General features: G+C 46.4%; 1 long non-coding RNA gene across 2 annotated transcripts; it reads left to right on the top strand.

Annotated features, from left to right (window-relative positions):
* The first annotated feature begins 20 nt into the window (after nt 1–20).
* On the top strand, nt 21–16,078 carry LOC137593891 (uncharacterized). Of its 2 annotated transcripts, XR_011035186.1 has the most exons (4): nt 21–319; nt 7,002–7,094; nt 13,539–13,620; nt 14,823–16,078. It is a non-coding gene; the product is annotated as an uncharacterized lncRNA (long non-coding RNA). The 2 variants fall into 2 exon arrangements; XR_011035185.1 differs by having other exon boundaries at nt 13,539–16,078.
* The last annotated feature ends 1,971 nt before the right edge of the window (nt 16,079–18,049 follow it).

Genomic DNA, 18,049 nt, shown 5'->3' on the forward strand with positions numbered 1-18,049 from the left:
AGCTGTGGAGGGGGGGGGGGTCAACATATAGACTGCTGAATTATTCATGTTCCAGCAGAGACTGGGACCGGACTATTTACACGCATCAGACATGCTGCTGGTGTGTTCGCTGACATTCCTCATTCAGGGACTTGTTAACCAGCAGACGGGCTCGGCCGGAGCCTTCCAGACAGGCAGCCTCATGGCCTCCTATTGTCTCGGGGCCTCGCCGGACCCCCCGAACCCCCGGCTCGGCGCTGGAGCTCCGGAGCGTTTCAGGAAAAAAAAAAGGGGGGGGAAACCCACCAAACGCTCCTTCCTGCTCGGATTCCGCATCCTGGTGAGTAACGTTTGCGTTAATACGTGGACATGTTTTTTCGTGGTGGTGGCGGGGGGGGTGTTTACGTTTGATTTAACGGGAGGATAAACGCGTGAAAAGTTTCTTTTTGGACTCGGGAACGTCGGCGCCGCCGCGTTCGCCGTTCGAGCGGCGTGGATTATTCCCTCCAACTTCTGAAAACCTGGCTGTAATTTAGTAATGCAGAAGTTATTAATAGTGCAGAGATGGCTTTCAGGGTAATCCCCCCCCCTCATCCTCCTCCTCTTCCTCTCCTCTTCCTCCCCCCCCCCCCCGTCAGTGGTGATCAGCGGATGAGAAGGCCGCCGTGCCGGAGGAGTTCCATACGGGGCGCTTGCGCTGCGTGAGCTGAGGTACGTCGTGTTCTGATCGCTTTATCCGCGTTAATTCGTTTTCCGAAGCGTCTCCGATGAATTTATTACAAATGTTCGCACCCCGACACCCCCCACACCCCCGGTTTTTTTTTATTCCACCGACAGAGAAGGAGCAGCCGAACGCCTCGCTTCTCGTTTTTAAATCATGTTTTTTTTTTTGTCTTTTTTTTTTTTTTTGTGCGTCTCTTTTTCCTTCCTCCCAAAAAAACAGGATCGGACTTTATTTTTTATATATTTTTATTATTATCTATTTTTATTAAAGCTCCTTTTAATCCCAGTTTTTAAATTGTGGATGCAAATTAAAAAGATTCCCTGATTTTGAGTCGACGCAGGAACAAAACGTGGTCGAGCAGCAAAACCTGCCTCGATCAATTCAGTCAAAAATGACTATTGATTATGTATCTGTTCCTGACGGGGGCGGTTTGGTCCTTTATGTCGGAGTTTTTTTGTTTTATACATTTTCGAATCGCAGCTCGACTGGAAATCTGTAGTGGCGTTGCCTTCAAGGGCGACTAAAAGCGTAGGAATCGCTGATTTTACTTCAACTGTAGCTTCTTTAAAGTCGTTTTCGGGCAAATTTCTGCTTTTAAGGGTGTGTGTAAAAATAAGGGGTGTTTTTATTCAACCCCCTCCAGATATTAGTCGGGTCCATCTTCTCCATGTGGAGGAAATAGTGGATGTAGATGTGATTTGAGCTAGCAGTGGACACATGACTGGAGCTGGCAGAGCCTCCTCTCCTCCACCCGGAGGCCCTTTGGCTCTGGATGGCGGGGGTCCAGGGAAGGTTGCATGTCGGGAGGCAGATGGCCGTGTGTTGGTGGAGGAGGAAGAGGAGGAAGAGGAGGCGGTGGAGGAGCTTTTCACTATTTTCGCTCTGTGTAAAAGTATACCTGAGCGATCCAACGGCCTGCTGCAGCTCACAAGGAGGCATTTCTCTGCACCGAGGCAAACTTCAGCTGCACAGCAAAGACACACACACACACACACACACACACACACACACACACACACACACACACACACACACACACACACACACACACACAATACAAACACGCAATCCGATATGCACGTTTGGTGTTTAATTTGAATGCAGGTTGGCAGTTTCTGATTTATTTTTAACAGTAGTGAACGTATTTTCTGTCCTGGTGTTTTTATCGGCTTCGTTTTTTTTTTTTTAAATTAATTACATTTAAATAAAAAACATTTTTTCCTTGCGGTTCACAAACCAAATGTTTAGGATTTTTTATAATAATCTTGTGTTTTTCTATGAGCTGAAGAGCTGAAGGGAAGATGCAGGTTACAGCTGGAACAACCAGCCCCCCCCCCCATCCCTGACCCTGACCCTGACCCTGAATCTGAACCTGAACCTGAACCTGATTGAACTAATACTGATTTTTTTTTTTTTGTGGGTATAATTTAATTTAATTTAAAAGTTTTCCTTTCGCCAGAATAATCCAGGACGATTGGCAAAACATTTCACCTCCAAACGTTTTGTGCACAAAGGAAAAAAAATACGAAATACGTCAAAAAGGCAAAATCAGACAAAATAATCCGTTTTAACCACAGAACTAAATCCTTTCTGTTAATTTATTCTATAGAGAATAAACTCTGACTTTTAGAAGCTGTCTTAAAGCTGCCTGAGAAGGAATCAAAACTATATGTAAATATAAGAAATATTCTAGAACAAAATTTTAAAATAAATGTTTGGGTTTTTTTGTTTTTTTTACAGAATTTTAGTGTAGAGAATAATTGTACAAGGATTCACATCTGCAATGTGTGTGTGTGTGTGTGTGTGTGTGTGTGTTAGTGTGTGTGTGTGTGTGTGTTAGTGTGTGTGTGTGTGCTCGTTCTCTGATTGCTTGTAAATTGTCTTGAGTTTTCTGTAATGTTTAAATTTATTTATCATTTAATCTTTTTTTCAAGCCGATTTTTTCCCCAGCAACATTTAAGTCTTAGAAATTTTCAGTGTTTTTTTTTAAAAACATCACAGAGCTTATACTTAAATACTTTATTTATTTATTTCGAACCGCATTTCTCAATTTTTAGATTTATGCCACATTTTTCCAGCTGTGTGTCGGATAAATGTAGGGGAAAAAAAGTGTGTTTGAGGAATTTAATCTATTATGCTGAGAAATGTCTATTTTTTTATTTTCCAAAATGTTTCTGAGCATGAACAAGAGTACCCATGTGTGTGTCCGTGTGTGTGTCCGTGTGTGTGTGTGTCCACCGTGTGGTTTCACGGCGTTAGCCGGTGCAGCTAGCGGATGAGCGGCGTGTGTTTTCGTGTCTTGTTGTGAGGCGTGCTGTCCTGTGGAGCAGCAGAGCTCTACAGGCCTGTGTGTGTCTGCAGGTATTTGTGCCACACACACACGTTTGAAGCATGGTGTGTGTGGTTTGGGTCATAAGCCAGCGCTCTGTGTGTTCTTACTGGTGCAACAAACAGTGAAAGTGAGTCAGTCACCGGTGCGACAGCAGCGAGGCACCGGCGCAGCGCTCCGGCTGCTTTTCCTTCATGAGTTTGCTGTGATATTTTAATTTCTGTCCAATTTCCTTGTGGCTAATATGAAATCCAGATTGGAGCAGAGAAAAGAGGCCAAGACAGGAACTCGCTGTAAAGACGCCGCTCTGCCAGAAAATAATAAAGCAGCGCTTTGAGCACCATTACCAGGACATGAAACTTAGACTGCAGCTGCAGAATTATCAAAAAACCTTGAAGAATTATTTTAAGATGGATCTTTTTTTTTCTATGAATTTTATGCATCAAACTAAAAACTTTCTGTTCAGAGGAAATTATCCCAAAATGAACCACAAAACCAGAAATGGAGAGATTAGATGTTCTGTAAAAGATGCAGAGATGTTTTTATCTCCTAACATCGACACCCCCCCCCCCCGGGGCTCAACAGCCCCTTTCTTTCAGTCACATCTTGTACAAAATTTACAGTTTACACACAGTTTAACGGTTCAACATTATTGCTTTTGTAAATTTAATTCTGCCGGCTCCAGATTTTTATTTGGATCTGTTCAAAGTCCAACACAGTCAGAGACCAAACTTTTAAACCTCCCTGATCTTTTTCATCAGATCCCAAAAATTACCTAAGAAAATAAAACAGAAAAAAAGTGAAGAAAATTCTAGATAAGATTTTTTTTTTTTTAATCATTCAAACCCTCGCCAGAAATTAAATTAAATTCCAGGCCAGCCTCCACCCTCCTGATAATTCACACGGATCTGTTCATCAGTTTTTCTGTGAATCCATCTGGCAGGTGAAATCCCCCTCCTCTATTGTGGGAAAATTAAAGATCTGGAAATTGTAGTGTTTAATGCAATTTAAAATCTGTTTAAATTTGATCTGAACGTGATCATTTTGCGGTTGTGTGTCTCCTGCGTTGGAGGCAGCGGTGCAGAAGCCACTCCTACGGTGCAACAGGTCAGCAGCAGCAGGCCTCCGCAGCTGCAGCCGGATCCACGATTGCCTCTCTGGCAGCGCCGTGCGTCTAAAGGTCACGTTCCATTCTGCACGGGATTGTGATGCTGTCGCCGTCGGTTACGGTGGCCTCTGCTCCCGGGGCTGTTAGATATCAGTTGTCAGAAAAACCATTTTGAACGTCCTGGAGGTGGAGGACTTGTTAGATCTGGTGTGTGTGGGACGAGCTGGTCAGGCTGTGGACTCGGGACGACAGCGGCCGCTAGAGGCCGGAACGGGAATAGCGACGGCTGCAGAGTACAGTAGGAAGTAGGCCAGGCCTGGACAGAGAGGGGAGAGGTTTGGCAGGGACAAACACACACATATTGTGCAGTTCCTGCAGAACCATCCAGTAATGACGGAGCCTTACTGGACGACGACGGCGGCGGCGGCGTCTGTAAACCTGCTTTCCGTCACTCGTCTGGTGGAAGCCATTAGTCCGTCACCCCGCCGACGGCCACGGATCGGAGGCCATTTTACTCTCCCTTTATTAATCAGGATCTCAGCTGCGAGTGTCACATGCAACGTATCCACCAACCGGCAGCCACGTTCTGATAGAATATTGGACAGGAAGGGGAGTTCCAGGGCGCGACAAACGATTTTCATCATGAACCCCACGGCCGAGGTCAAAGTGTGGCTTCTCTTTTTCACCCTCTCTCTCCTCACCACGCATCGCCACAGACGCTCCGTTTTCTTTTCCTACCTGCCAGGCAAAGCGATATTCCAGATAACGCTGCACCCACTCAACTTTTCTTCCCCAGCTCTCGTATATTTCTGCAGCTTTTTGGCTTCCGCCGTCGCCAGGGCAATTTAGTCGGGGAAGAAGTGCAGCATCAGCAGGAGCTGGAAGTGTTGAAAAACCTCGCCTGCAACTCTTCCACTATCAAAATACTGTAAATCCCCTCCGTCCCCCCCCCCCCCCAACCCCACCTCATCACTGAATTGGCGGCATTCGGGGCTCTGGTCGTCTCCTGAATTATTTGGATGGAATATAACTTGTGTTTCTGGAGTTGCTGCCTTCAAGTTTGTCTATTTGCAGGATTACTAAAAAAAAATCCTCCGCGTGGGTTTTTGTCCTGAAGTTACTGTCCTATTACCTTTTTTTTTTTTAAGAATACAAAATGAATTTTTTTGGACTGTGTCCCATCATTCACACACAAACTAGGTGATGGATTAAAACCAGGTGGAAGGATGGAGCATCTGAAAGCGAAGAAAGCATCCGATTCTGAAGTTGATCTGGACTAATTTTCTACTTTTTTTTAAACATAAGACATGTTTTTATTACAGCGTTATACATTACACAGTTTTGTACACCTTTCCTTTCATGTTAAGAGTTTCAGCTAAAATAAAAGGAAAGGTGTGCAAAACTGTGGTGAGACCAGCGATGTTGTTTGGTCTAGAGACAGTGTCACTGAAGAAAAGACAGGAGACAGAGCTAGAGGTAGCAGAGATGAAGATGCTGAGGTTCTCTCTGGGAGTGACCAGGAAGGATAGGATCAGGAATGAGTACATCAGAGGGACAGCACATGTTAGAGGTCTTGGAGATCAAGTCAGAGAGGCCAGACTGAGATGGTTTGGACATGTCCAGAGGAGAGATAGTGAATATATTGGTAGAAAGATGCTGACTTCCTGTTAGATTTTCAGGTGACCTGGTGGAGAGGTGGATCCATCAGACTCAGTTTGGGCTCTAATGGAGCCCTCTAATGAGGGCAACTGAATCAGGATGGATTTCATCCAGACTGAATGTCGGGTCCCCTGATTGGTTGACCCGCATCTCGTTTGATGCCTAACTGAATCTGTTTCAAGTCCAATCTGATCTCGGGTCAGTCTGGATCAGTGTTAGCTGTTATCATGAGAAGTTTAAAACATCTAGATCACCAGGTCAGACCGGGGTGTTCTAGATCTGACAATGTCATCAGGTGGTTTTTAAAGGTTCTGGATGTTCCCGACTCCTTTAGAACCACCCTGGACGACTATGTGGAAGCTAACACGCTACTGGAAGCTAACACACTTTACACTCTGTTCCTACTGGATGAGTCATCATCAACCCCACGGGGGGCAGTGAGTCCACGGCTCCGGCGTGACGCTCCCTCGGCCAGCCGGAGGAGTTGGGTTTCTCATGTGCGCATAAACATGTGCTGGCGGCGGGCCAACGCGCTGCTCTGTAATTATAGCCCATAGCAACGGTATATAAAGGGCCCTTCCTCGGCGGGGCCCCGTCCTGCGCCGCAATTAGTGTGCTTGTCCTGAATTATCACCCATCAGCCGCTGCGGTCAGCTGGAGGATCACCATCACTGCTCTTCACAACCACCTCCAGTGTTTCTCTGTCATGAAGACACACACACACACACACACACACACACACACACACACACACACAAATACACTCATTAATACCCTCATCATCATCATCTCACCCTCACCCCAAAGTGTGCACGTGTAAAAGATTGCTAATTACGCTCGCAAGTGCACGAACTTCGCCCACGCACAGGCCGCCGCCGCCAGTTTCCAGGAATGTTGCGTGCCAAAGCGAAAGCATGTATGCAGAAATCGGGCGCCGCCGGGCCGGGGGCTGGGTCGGGGGCATGGTGGTCATGTGTGTGTGTGTGGGGGGGGAGTGTTGGCGGAACACGCATTACGTGTTCCGCTAATGACGCTTCTCGGCCGGTCACGGCGGCGGGGCGAGCTTGTTAGCAAACAGGCTACAAAGACGAGCCCCGCGGCCGCCGCTGCCTCTCCGATCTGACCCTCGATTGTTTCTTCCCACCTCCGTTCCGCCCTTTAACCCTTCAACTCTCACTGTTTCTTTTTCCTCCCTCTTGCAGGCGGTGAGATGGATTTTTGCCACCCCCCCCAGGCACAAACGTTTTTGAGTGAAATTGCAGACAAACGGAGGGAAGGGCGAATGCAGCAGAATTGTAAGTAACATAATGAGACGTAGATTTAATGCTAGTATTATTTATTTACTTTGAAGTTGTTGTACTGTGTTGCTTCTCACTAAAGGAGATGAAATCTTTAATTCGATGCTGCAGAAGTTGAATTTGCACCATTTTGCACGTTTTTATTCCCTCCTTCCTCCGGGGGTGCGAGCTGCTCATAGACTGAATCATGTCACATCAATCCCGTTTGAAAGTTGTCCCAGCGGCACTCCGAGGCAAATCTTTAGCGCTCGTGTTCAGAGGAGAAGGGTGGAGCTCCAACCGTCCAATCGGTCCCTGCCAGGGACTGGATCTAATAGAACATGGCTTCCACTTCCTGTTTCCCAGATCCTCGTTGCCTCCTTGTGTGTTGTTTGCAAAGTAGTCTGGTGGTAGGGGGAGGAACCTCAAGGGGCAGGGGGGACAGAGGGTACGAAAAGAGGGTATAAGAGAGGGAGGAACAAGAGTGTGGAACTAGAGGGTACAGTGAGAGGATATAACTAAGAGGGTGCAACTACAGGGTAGAACTAGAGGGTGCAAGTACAGGGTAGAACTAGAGGGTACAACTACAGGGTGCAACGAGAGGGTGTAAATAGAGGGTACAAGTAGAGGGTGTAACTGGAGGGTACAACTAGAGGGTACAACTAGAGGGTTCAACTGGAGGGTGTAACTAGAGGGTATGACTAGAGTGTTTAACTAGAGGGTAGAACTAGACGGTGTAACTAGAGGGAAAAACTAGAGGGTACAATGAGAGGATATAACTAAGAGGGTGCAAGTACAGGGTAGAACTAGAGGGTACAACTAAAGTCCTGGTTCAAGGAAAATTAAGATAAGTGGAGAGAAGGAACAGGTTTGTGATTGTTGGAGAACAGCTCCCTTCTATTCCCTCCCCATCCTCCCCTCTCTGGACATCATAGGCCTGTCGTTGACACCAGTGGTTCCCCTCCAGTGGTACCACTTCCTTCCACCCTCCATCTCCCCTCCAAACAGCCCCCCATCAACCCTTAACAAGACAACCTGCCCCCTCAGACTCCTCTAGACACCCTTCCAGTCTGCGCTGAGCTTGAATCTTGCACTCGGTGACCCTAAGCCGCGCCCTAGCGCCCCAGCCACGGCAGCTAGCCGCCTGCGGCTCTGGAATGCTCCACGTGCCAGGCGTTTGATTACATGTGCAGATGCTATTAGAATCCTCCTCATCTGACCCCGGGAGGACACGTCAAGTTTGCAGCCGGCGTCTTTTCACCCAGAATCCTTCAGCTTTTAGGACGCAGCATGTGAGAACTGACATTTGAAGATTTGTTGTTTGACCTTTCATTTGTATTTGAAGCACAAGTTACTTTTAGAGCCTGTTTACAACTCGATATCCATCTGTTCCTCCAGCGCCCACTCAGCCTCTCCATATAGACGCGCTATTATCTTCATAGAGTGTCGCTAATATTTTAGCTCATAGTGGCTAAATATGCAACTTACATGCAAATGCAAATTTCTACAACTTTTTTTTTTTTTTAAGAATGACTACCCAACTTTAACATTTTGCTAAAAATAATATATAATACTACTCTTATTTTTCTTTTTACTTAAACAGTTACGACATAATTATTAATAAAATCATTAAAATTAACAGTTTGTTAAGTTTTGAGTAATATACTATTGGCAAAACTCAATCCTTGCATACGTCTTCTATAAGTATATTCTGTTATGGGTTTTGGGATGCAAACACTTCAGTATCGGATGTATAAATGTATTTTGAAGCGCATCCCAGGGATGCACTACTTTTTTGAAGTTAAAAAAAAAAAGATGTGGGCCCTAAATCTAGACCATCAAACTGCGAAAGAGCTTTGAACCATATATTTCTAATTTAGTCCATCAAGATCTACTAATGCTAGGTCTGACCCGGCTCTTGTGGACCCTGTTTAGACTACAGCTGTGAAATACCGTTGCTCCTGAACACCCCCTCACCTGGACCTCTTAATCTGACTATGTGTTAGCACGCGGGGGGGGGGGAACACAGTGGCTTCCATATTGCATTTGTGGATGAATTATGGAGACTCTTGCGTAACGGCGGCCCGTATCTAGCGCAGCGCGTGAATACAGACCTCTTGGACGCCGTCCCGTAAAGCTGGGCTGCCTGCGTTTGTTTACGGCTATATAGAGCAGATGGCCGTGCAACATGGTCACATATCACACGCTCGCCGCCGACGCTAGCGCTCACAGGCAGAGAGACGTGCGAATTCAGATCCACCAGAATCCATTCATTATCCTTCTATAGGATGGAAATATATTAAATCTGTTCAGAGGAATAGTTTAGCGGATATTCCGCGTCACGCCGGCGGCGAATCTGGAGCTGTAGAGGCTAACTGCTAATGAGCGCGGCGAGCTGCAGCCCAGAGATAACGCGCTGGCGATGCCCGTCTGCCTCCGCCGCCCGTCTGTCTGTCAGCTCCAGCTCATATCCAGGGAGGGAAGTATTCGTCCCCCCCCTCTAAATATAGCTGGTGACAGATGCAGCCTGACGGGGGCAATGCCCGAGCCGGGGGGGGGGGGTGGGGTGGGGGGCAGAGCGGAGCTGGGAACACAGATGTTTCGGGGCTGGAGACCAGCACATGGAGGGGGCCCTCGAGGTCACCGGGGGCCACGTGGCGAAGCGCGTCCCACCAGCTTCTATCAGCATCATGTAGATGTTTGTTAACATAATGCATTATGGGAAAATACCAGTTTGTTTTTTTATGTATCAGAACATGTTCAGGCACATTTAGTCGTCCTGACCCGCGACTACTGGTTGCCTGGCGACCTGTCCAGTGTGTACCCTTCCTCTTGCCCTTTCCCAGCCTGAGTAAGCTCCGCCCCCCCCCCCCCCCCATCTGACTATTGACAGCGGACGAACTGTGTTCTGTTGCTGTAACAGATATTTATTCCAGTCGTGAGTTGATTGATTGAAATGGGACGATTGTCAGTTCGGTCTGAGAGGAAGAAAAGAAATAAAAATCAATTTTCAACGTTAGTGAATTCTTATCCTGATGTAAAAAAAATTAATTAATTTAAAAATGTCCTGACTTTCATTTTCCGTCAATCAAAAATGGGACGCGTCCGTTTTCACAGGTGATCACCACCGGCGGCGTTTCTGAGAGTCTTTCCTCTGCATCAGGCGGCGAAACACAACAGGGTGTGTGTGTGTGTGTGTGTGTGTGTGTGTGTGTGTGTGTGTGTCTGTCCATGCACATGAGACTGTACACCGTGTGTGAGAGATGAGAAGCAGCTGGGGGGCGGGGGGCGACCGGTCCATGTGACCCCTGCTGTGCGCCCTGTCATTACAATGATTGGGGTCATTCTTTACCTCTAAAGATGGGGCCTGGGGTGTGTGTGTGTGTGTGTGTGTGTGAGTGTGTGTGTGTGTGTGGGGGGGTTACCTAATCCAGCCCGTTTCACCTGGCATGTTTATGACCCTGCTGTGTGTGTGTGTGTGTGTGTGTATGTGGAGGGGGGGGGCAGTTCACTGGGACCAGTTCCTCTAACAGTCTGACAGGCGCACACACACACACACACACACACACACACACACACACACACACACACACACACACACACACCTATATATGTGCATACAGTCCTCATGCATACCTACATCTCTGCATGCACAGACCTACAGGCACATACTGTACCGTACATTCAACACCCCAGGATACACCCGCGAACTCCCTGATCTCCCACTGCACACACACACACACACACACACACACACACACACACACACACACACACACACACACACACACACACACAGCTCAATATCTGCCTCATGCGGAGGTGACGGGGAGGTCAGCCTGTCTGACTTTGAGCAGAATCCCCCCGAGGATTGCCCCAACCATCCCCCTGGCATGTGTAACAGGACCTGCCCATACCCCCCCACCCCCACCTCCCCTCCTTCCTCCTCCCCCACTCCGCCCCCCCCCACCCCCTGGCTCTGGTATAAATAGATGGGTCGTGCCTACTGTGCTACCTAGAGAAGCCTGTGGAGGGGGGGGGGGCACAGAAGCTACGCTTCCCGTTATAAATGTTACGAGGTGTCGATCTGGACATGAATGTACACTGAAGATAATCCCGCCCCCCCCCGACACACACACACGTCTGACATGGAACACGCGTCCTCCTGCGATCCGCTGGAGGATCTGAGGGGAAGTTTCCTACAGCTGGAGAAGTTTTTAATCCGGGCCCTTCAAAGTAAAAGCATGAGTAAATGTTGGCTTCTAAACTATTAATCTGGCGTTTGGCTGGAAGATAAAGCTCAACCGTTGTTGTTGTTGTTGTTGTTGTTGTTTAAACATCTATTCTAAAGCACAAGTTGCAGCTGCACTAAACCTAATGGTCATGTTTTTGATTTTCACTCAGATTAGTTGAGATTTTACAGAAAATAGCGCCGACTCAGCTCCTTGTGGCGAACGAGTCGCCACGCTAAGCGACCACAGACCGCCAGAACCCCCCCCCCCCGAGGTCGGGTTACAAGGTTACAGCCCTCATCATCATCATCATCATCATCATCATCATCATCATCATCATCATCATCATCATCGCTGCAGTGAAAGTTCAGTATCCATCGACAGTCACCCAGACTGGCGTGTGATTGAACTCAAACGTCTTCTGAAGGAAGCTGTGAATTCCTGATTGGATGAATCAACATCATGTTTGGCCTTTTGTTTCTGAAGCCTATCTGTGCCGTTTTTCGTGTGAACGTGCGTGCACACGTGCGTGTGCGCGTGCGGCGCGGTGCCACTACGAGGTGCAGAAAGCAGGACTTTGCAGCGGCGCGTCCTGAGCGGCTAATGGTGCGGCGTATCGGTTACCAACGATGCAGAGTTTGCACAAATTTAGGACGAGTGAGTTTTGAGGTGAACCAGCTGAGGCGTTTATAGTTATAGTGCATGTGTGTGTGTGTGTGTGTGTGTGTGTGTGTGTGTGTGTGTGTGTGTGTGTGTGTGTGTGTGTGTGTGTGTGTGTGTGTGTGTTCCTCTACTGTGTGAGTGTGAATACTTCTCTGTCACTGGATGACAGCAGCTGGCTTCATTTGAAAGCAATATCTTTCCCGGGCGCTCGGGACCCGGCGCTCGTCGACTATATTAGACGGGAGGACATCCAGTCAGCTTTGACCTTACCTTATGAAGTCCGACCCCCCCCCCCACTCTTCCAGTGTCATGTGACGCCACACGTTGAGTCACATGGACACACTGCTTCTGTGTTCTGTGTAAAAAGGGTTCTGCAGCGGTTGGAGGTGAAGTGGTTTTTCTTAACGTGCATCTTCGTCTGACGAATCAAACCTCATCGGGGTCACATTGATGGATAACACACTATCAAAGCCACTGCTAACGTTAGCATCGATTATCTACTGGAATTCATCCTGCCCAAGTCGAGTCTGACCTCTGACCTCTGGCTTTATTCTCATTGTTTGGTTGTCATGGTAGTGACCTGAGTATTTATTCGTCCTCTGATTTTCTTCATCATTTCCTTACTGTTACCAGCGATTAGCTGTTAGCCTCCATCATGACACCCTGATGTGATCACTGTGTCCCCCCCCACACTGTGGGCTCCAGGATACTCAAGACGTGCATCGACCGTTCTTCTTCGAGCTCATTTAATAAAACTGCTGAATTTACAGTATTTTCCGCACTACAAGGCGCACCCAGAAGCCTTTTATTTTCTCAAAAACCGACAGTGCGCCTTATAATCCAGTGGGCCTTATATATGAAAATGATTTGGGATACGGCATCCATTGAAGATGCGCCTAATAGAAAATACCGTAATTTAATTCTTATTCATCATAAACTTCAGTCGATGGTGTTTTTGACACCAGACAGGTTAAAATCTTTATGTCAAACGACAACAAATCCGTTTCCAGTCTGGAACGGCATGAATGGGACTCGAATCTGATTTGAAACCGACTTTGTGTTTACACTAACCTGTAAAGAACTGAAAGTTGTGTCACATTAATTAAGGTTAAAAAAATTTTTTTTAAAAATCTGAGTTGTGTTTAAAATATGCAAAGTTCATACAGTGACAGGATTCAATATCAAATTACTTTTTTACCCTGAGGCAACCTGCAGGGTGTGTTTGGTGTGTGTGTGTGTGTGTGTGTGTTGGTGCATACGTACCCTGAGTGGACACATTGGTGCCGTCAGTGCTGGGCTAGCGTTGCAGAGCGGCGTTAGCGTAGTGCTTCGTGCAGACAGAGATTACCTTGCATGACTGTGTAACAGTCAAACATCCATACAGCGTTGGTCACACGCATAAATGCACACAACCACATGCAAATCAGAAGCAAAGTGAGACGATGTGTTTTCCCCGGGGTGTCAGAAACACTCGGTGAAGCCGCCTCCAGGGTGTTTCCAATCAGCCGCCCCCCCCCGCATCCAGAACTCCTTGTGTTGAAGTGTTTCTCCATTTCTTTTGTTCCAGGACAAACACGTTTCGCCTCTGAGGGGTTTCCACATGACCTCGACGGGTTGAGGGAGGAGGGGGTTGGCGTGTTGCAGAGCAGGTGAGAAACGTTAGCGGCGGCGCTAGCCCTCCGCTGCACACATGTGTGCCGGGACACCTCTGTCAGCACCAGTGAATTATGTTAACACTCCCCTGTGAGGAAATGCAGGGGGAAGCGAGTCAGCGCAGATTATTTTGCAGTCTGATGTGCTACCAGAAGCGTTTGTTAGCTTAGCTTAGCCTAGCGGTGGTTCTCGATGTGTTATAGCAGGTTCTACCTCATCGCATGGAAGTCGTCCGTTTGGAATATATCTGAAAAAGGTTTTATGGTCACGTATTGGTTCAAAGTGCGACGCTGTTACGCATTATTTTTATGCTCTAATTATGAAGGGAAATGTCCCCATAGGCATCCACATTTAATGGGTTCTGTATCGGCCAATCCCGGCCCACAGATTTCACCTGAGGTTTCGTGAATGCAGTGAAGGTCTTGTTGTGTAGTAAAAACCACCGACAACACGGACCAATCAGAAAGCAGCCAGTCGTAGCTAGCGGCTAGTCGCAGTCGGCAGCTAAGTTCAACCTGAAATTGTCTTTAAATTGCGAACGCGTTGCTTTTGGCTCCTCATCATCCAATCAGAGGAAGAGATTGACCGTCATGTGGGCTGGAAAGTAAACCGTCTCTCATGTTAGTTCACTCTGTAGACTTCACACCAAACGGCGGGCGTCGCTACGTTGAACATCACGTGTTATTCGCTAGAGGGATACCATCGCTCCGTTTAGAATTACACACCGGAGCGGCGGCGTGGTCCCGCCCTCCATCGCTCCGTGTGAACAAACAAAGAAGAGAAGGGAAACCGTCACAGTCGGTCCGTTCAGGGTTTTTTTGAGTAAACCTGATGGAAAAACAAACCCAAAAACAAAGTTTAACAAAACCTGGAAGCTGAACCAGCCTGGAGGTTGACCTGCAGTGAAATCACCTGTGTCACCGAACCCTTTATGTTATGTACTTAAACATTTGACTATGGAAATACCTTGGCTATACAATTTGCGTGCGACATGCACGCCTCGCGGAGAGATATTTGAATCCCCCTGAGCTAGAGCCTTGAACCGATTGACCCGACCGTCATTGTGTACCGACTCCTGTCACACCGCCGAGGCGTCCCGGAGGAGGACGGAGTGTTTGTTTGCGTGTGTGTGTGTGTGTGTGTGTGTGTGTATGTGTGTGTTTCTGTGAATAATAACTGCTGTTCCTTATTCACGGAGGTGTGTCGCAGCGGACGGCGTGACTGAATTGGGAACGGCGGGGAACTCTATACGGACTGTCCTTTGGGGTGAGGTAGTAGGTTGTATAGTTTTAGGGTCACGCCCTTCCTGTCAGATAACTATACAACTTACTGTCTTTCCTGAAGTGGCTGTAATGTCTTCACACGTTGGAGCTCCTGGATCGGGATCACCTGCTCAGGTAGCAGGTAGGTCCTTCAAGAAAGTTTGCTTCTGCTGTTTTATTTTTTTTAATCTTTTTCATGATTGCACAAATAGTTTCCCGGTCTAGAAGATGTTTCTGGGGCTGTGGCAGGTTAGCGTCTTTATCGTAAAACATATTAAATCCTTGGACCCAGATAAATGATGATCTACACCCTACGCCTCAACAACCTGAAGAAGATGGAAAACTGAAGAAAAAAAAAAGGAGAACTGCTTCAGAAATCTAAATCCAGCAACAGTTTTTAGCTGTAGCCTCGAAGCCAAAGGCATTAGCCGTTGCCTTGTTGAGTCATAAGACTCTCTGTCCTGACCGCATCTAGCAAATTATACATGCTAGCAGCTACAATACATAGCTCGAGTTGGTATTGAGAATTCTATATAGTTTGATTTTTATCGTTTCCATGGAAACCATATTTCTTTTAAGAACAGTCGGTTTCTCTGAGTTATGCTGGTGAGGTACTCGTAGCTTCACCAAACTTTGCTCAGGTGTGGATTTTTATATTTGAAATTTTGAGCCAATGCTAATGTGTTGGTTTCCATAGAAACATTGTTCTACAATCTGTCGGACTGATGTTTTTCCTGTGATGTGTGCTGGGCTGCGTTCACCTGGTTTCCTTTCCTCTGTCTAGCCTGTTTATTTTTTTTTTAAAGATCATGAATTTTTATGGACGTTTGATGTTTGTAGATTTTGTTCAGTGGTTTATTATTTGTGATTACTGTATTTAGAAGTTAAACGTCTTCCTGCCCGCCTCGCTGCCCTCCAGCAGCCGACCTGCCGGACCTTTCTGATGTTCGAACGGGGTGAGGTAGTAGGTTGTGTGGTTTCAGGGTAGTGATTTTGCCCAATCAGGAGATAACTATACAACCTACTGCCTTCCCTGAAGGGCAGCAATACTTCCCCAATGAGAACAACCTCGGAATCAAGCAACCGGATGTGGTAGGTGGGCGTCTGCAGCCAGTCGGGACCAGCAGGTAATGAAGCTTCCAGTCAGGAATGTGTTGGTTTTTGTTCCTGTAGAAATTTTAATAAAGAACCAGACGATGAATTGGCTTGTCTTTGGCTTTTATTCCTGTTTATTTCCTTTTTTTATTGGTTACATGCAGTAAAAACAGTTTGATTTTATTCTGAAAGGCTAAGAAGGAAAAGGTCTGACCCAGTTGATGTTGTTCCTCTCTTGTAAATGAATGCTGAACATAACCCAGAGGCTTACCTCTCAGATACATTCCAGATTTTTTTTTCTAGTGCACTGTTTAGCTACTTCCTGTTTCATCACAGACCCGTAGGGTGCAATGCATTCTGGCTGTTGTAGTTGTTTTACCCTAGTCCTCTAGCCTATCTCGTGTCTTTTGAATAGTCTAGGGAGTTTGTTTGGAACCATTTCTGACCCGGTCAGAAGTCTCGTCCTAAAACCCCAGATTGGACCAGATGGGAAGAAGAACCTTGGCCCAGTCTGGTCTCCTGGGCTGGTGAGGAGTTCCAGCCGATGTGGGTCTGAGTTGGGATATGAGACGCGCCTCAGATTGGGGTCAGAGATAGACCCTCACCCACCAAGTCCTCTAACAGTTTACCGTAATGGAACTGCTTTTGCTCTGCTGGGGTTTGCAGCACTCTCCTACCTCCTGAGCTGCGTCTCATGTCTAGACCAGTGTTGGATGTATTAGTGAGCTGCACCCGTTGTCCCCCTCCAGCCACCATATTGAATCGATTTGAGCTTTGGCCCTGGCGAGGCCCGCAAAGTGAGCTGAATACTAATCCTGATGAGACAATGGCTCTGTGTGCATCATGTGTCTCCAAAGGCCGGCCTCCATCTCCTCTCACTTCTCCAAAAACGTTAAGGAAAAGCTTTGACTTCCACCTTGGGATATTCTGTTCCCGTGCGATGAGAAGCTTCGAGAATCAGTTTGAAACACAAGACTAAGAATCCAATAATATTCTCTTGTTTTATGCAAAGTTGCCTAAAATTTGACGAGAATAACATCCATGGCGGCGCGTTTCTCAGCCTTCACATGATGTCATGGCTGTATAAATGGAATAGTGCTATTGATCGGGTGTAAGTGGAGAGGATTGAGCGCTCTGTGTGGGCAGACCCCTCAAATAAACCACAAGGCAGAGAGCATCTGCTATAATGAAGCGGAGTGGAGCTGTTTCTGAATAGATTCAGCTCCGGTGGTTATAATTCGCTCAGAAATGTAGGGCAGAGAAAAGAGGCGCTGAGCGACTTTAGTGAATATATTCTAGTCATAATTCACATTTCACTCAATGAACTGCATTCATTTAAAAATGTCGCTAAAGCGCCCCCTAGTGGAGGTCTGCTCAGCGTGCACGTCCCGCTGTAGCTACCGTAAATTCAGAAATGCCGGGAGTTGTCTATTCCCTGACTGTTTCTGTTGACTTGTTTGTATTGATGAGTTTCTTAGATGGAGCTTTGTGCTCTCTAAATATTTTCTAGTTCAATTATTTGTTTTTTTCCTGGAAGTTCAAAACACGATCAATCAATTTTCGCCTAAATGAATCGTGCAGACATTAATAAAAATTTCTTATTCCAAAATAATAATGTTAATCATAAATATAATTGAAAATATTTCAAAAAAAATACTTCTTATTTAAATTTATTTTAAAAAGTGCAGAGATTTTAAATTTTAGTCCCCTTTTTTAAGTAAGGAATGTGAATATTCCCAGGAATAAAAAACATTATCATCTCTTTCTTTACATCATTCTGTACTGCTTTATCCTTTAAGGGTGCAGCTGCTATTTTATTCCTTAATTATTTGGTCTCTCAAAGAAAACATAAAAACTATCACTGATGTCTGAAAATAAATTTAATGTCAACCAGTTTCTTGTGAGAACACAATTGTCTGCCAATCGTTTTCAATTGTGAGATTACCTTTTTTTTAATTGCAGGTCAACATTCGCTCCTCTTTCACCTCCATTAAAAACATTTATGACACAGAAATAAAAACTTTTATATAAAGTATAAAACGTGTACTTTTTTGTTGGTATTATTATT

Source organism: Antennarius striatus, chromosome 4 (assembly GCF_040054535.1).
Source record: "Antennarius striatus isolate MH-2024 chromosome 4, ASM4005453v1, whole genome shotgun sequence".
Lineage (NCBI taxonomy): Eukaryota > Metazoa > Chordata > Actinopteri > Lophiiformes > Antennariidae > Antennarius > Antennarius striatus.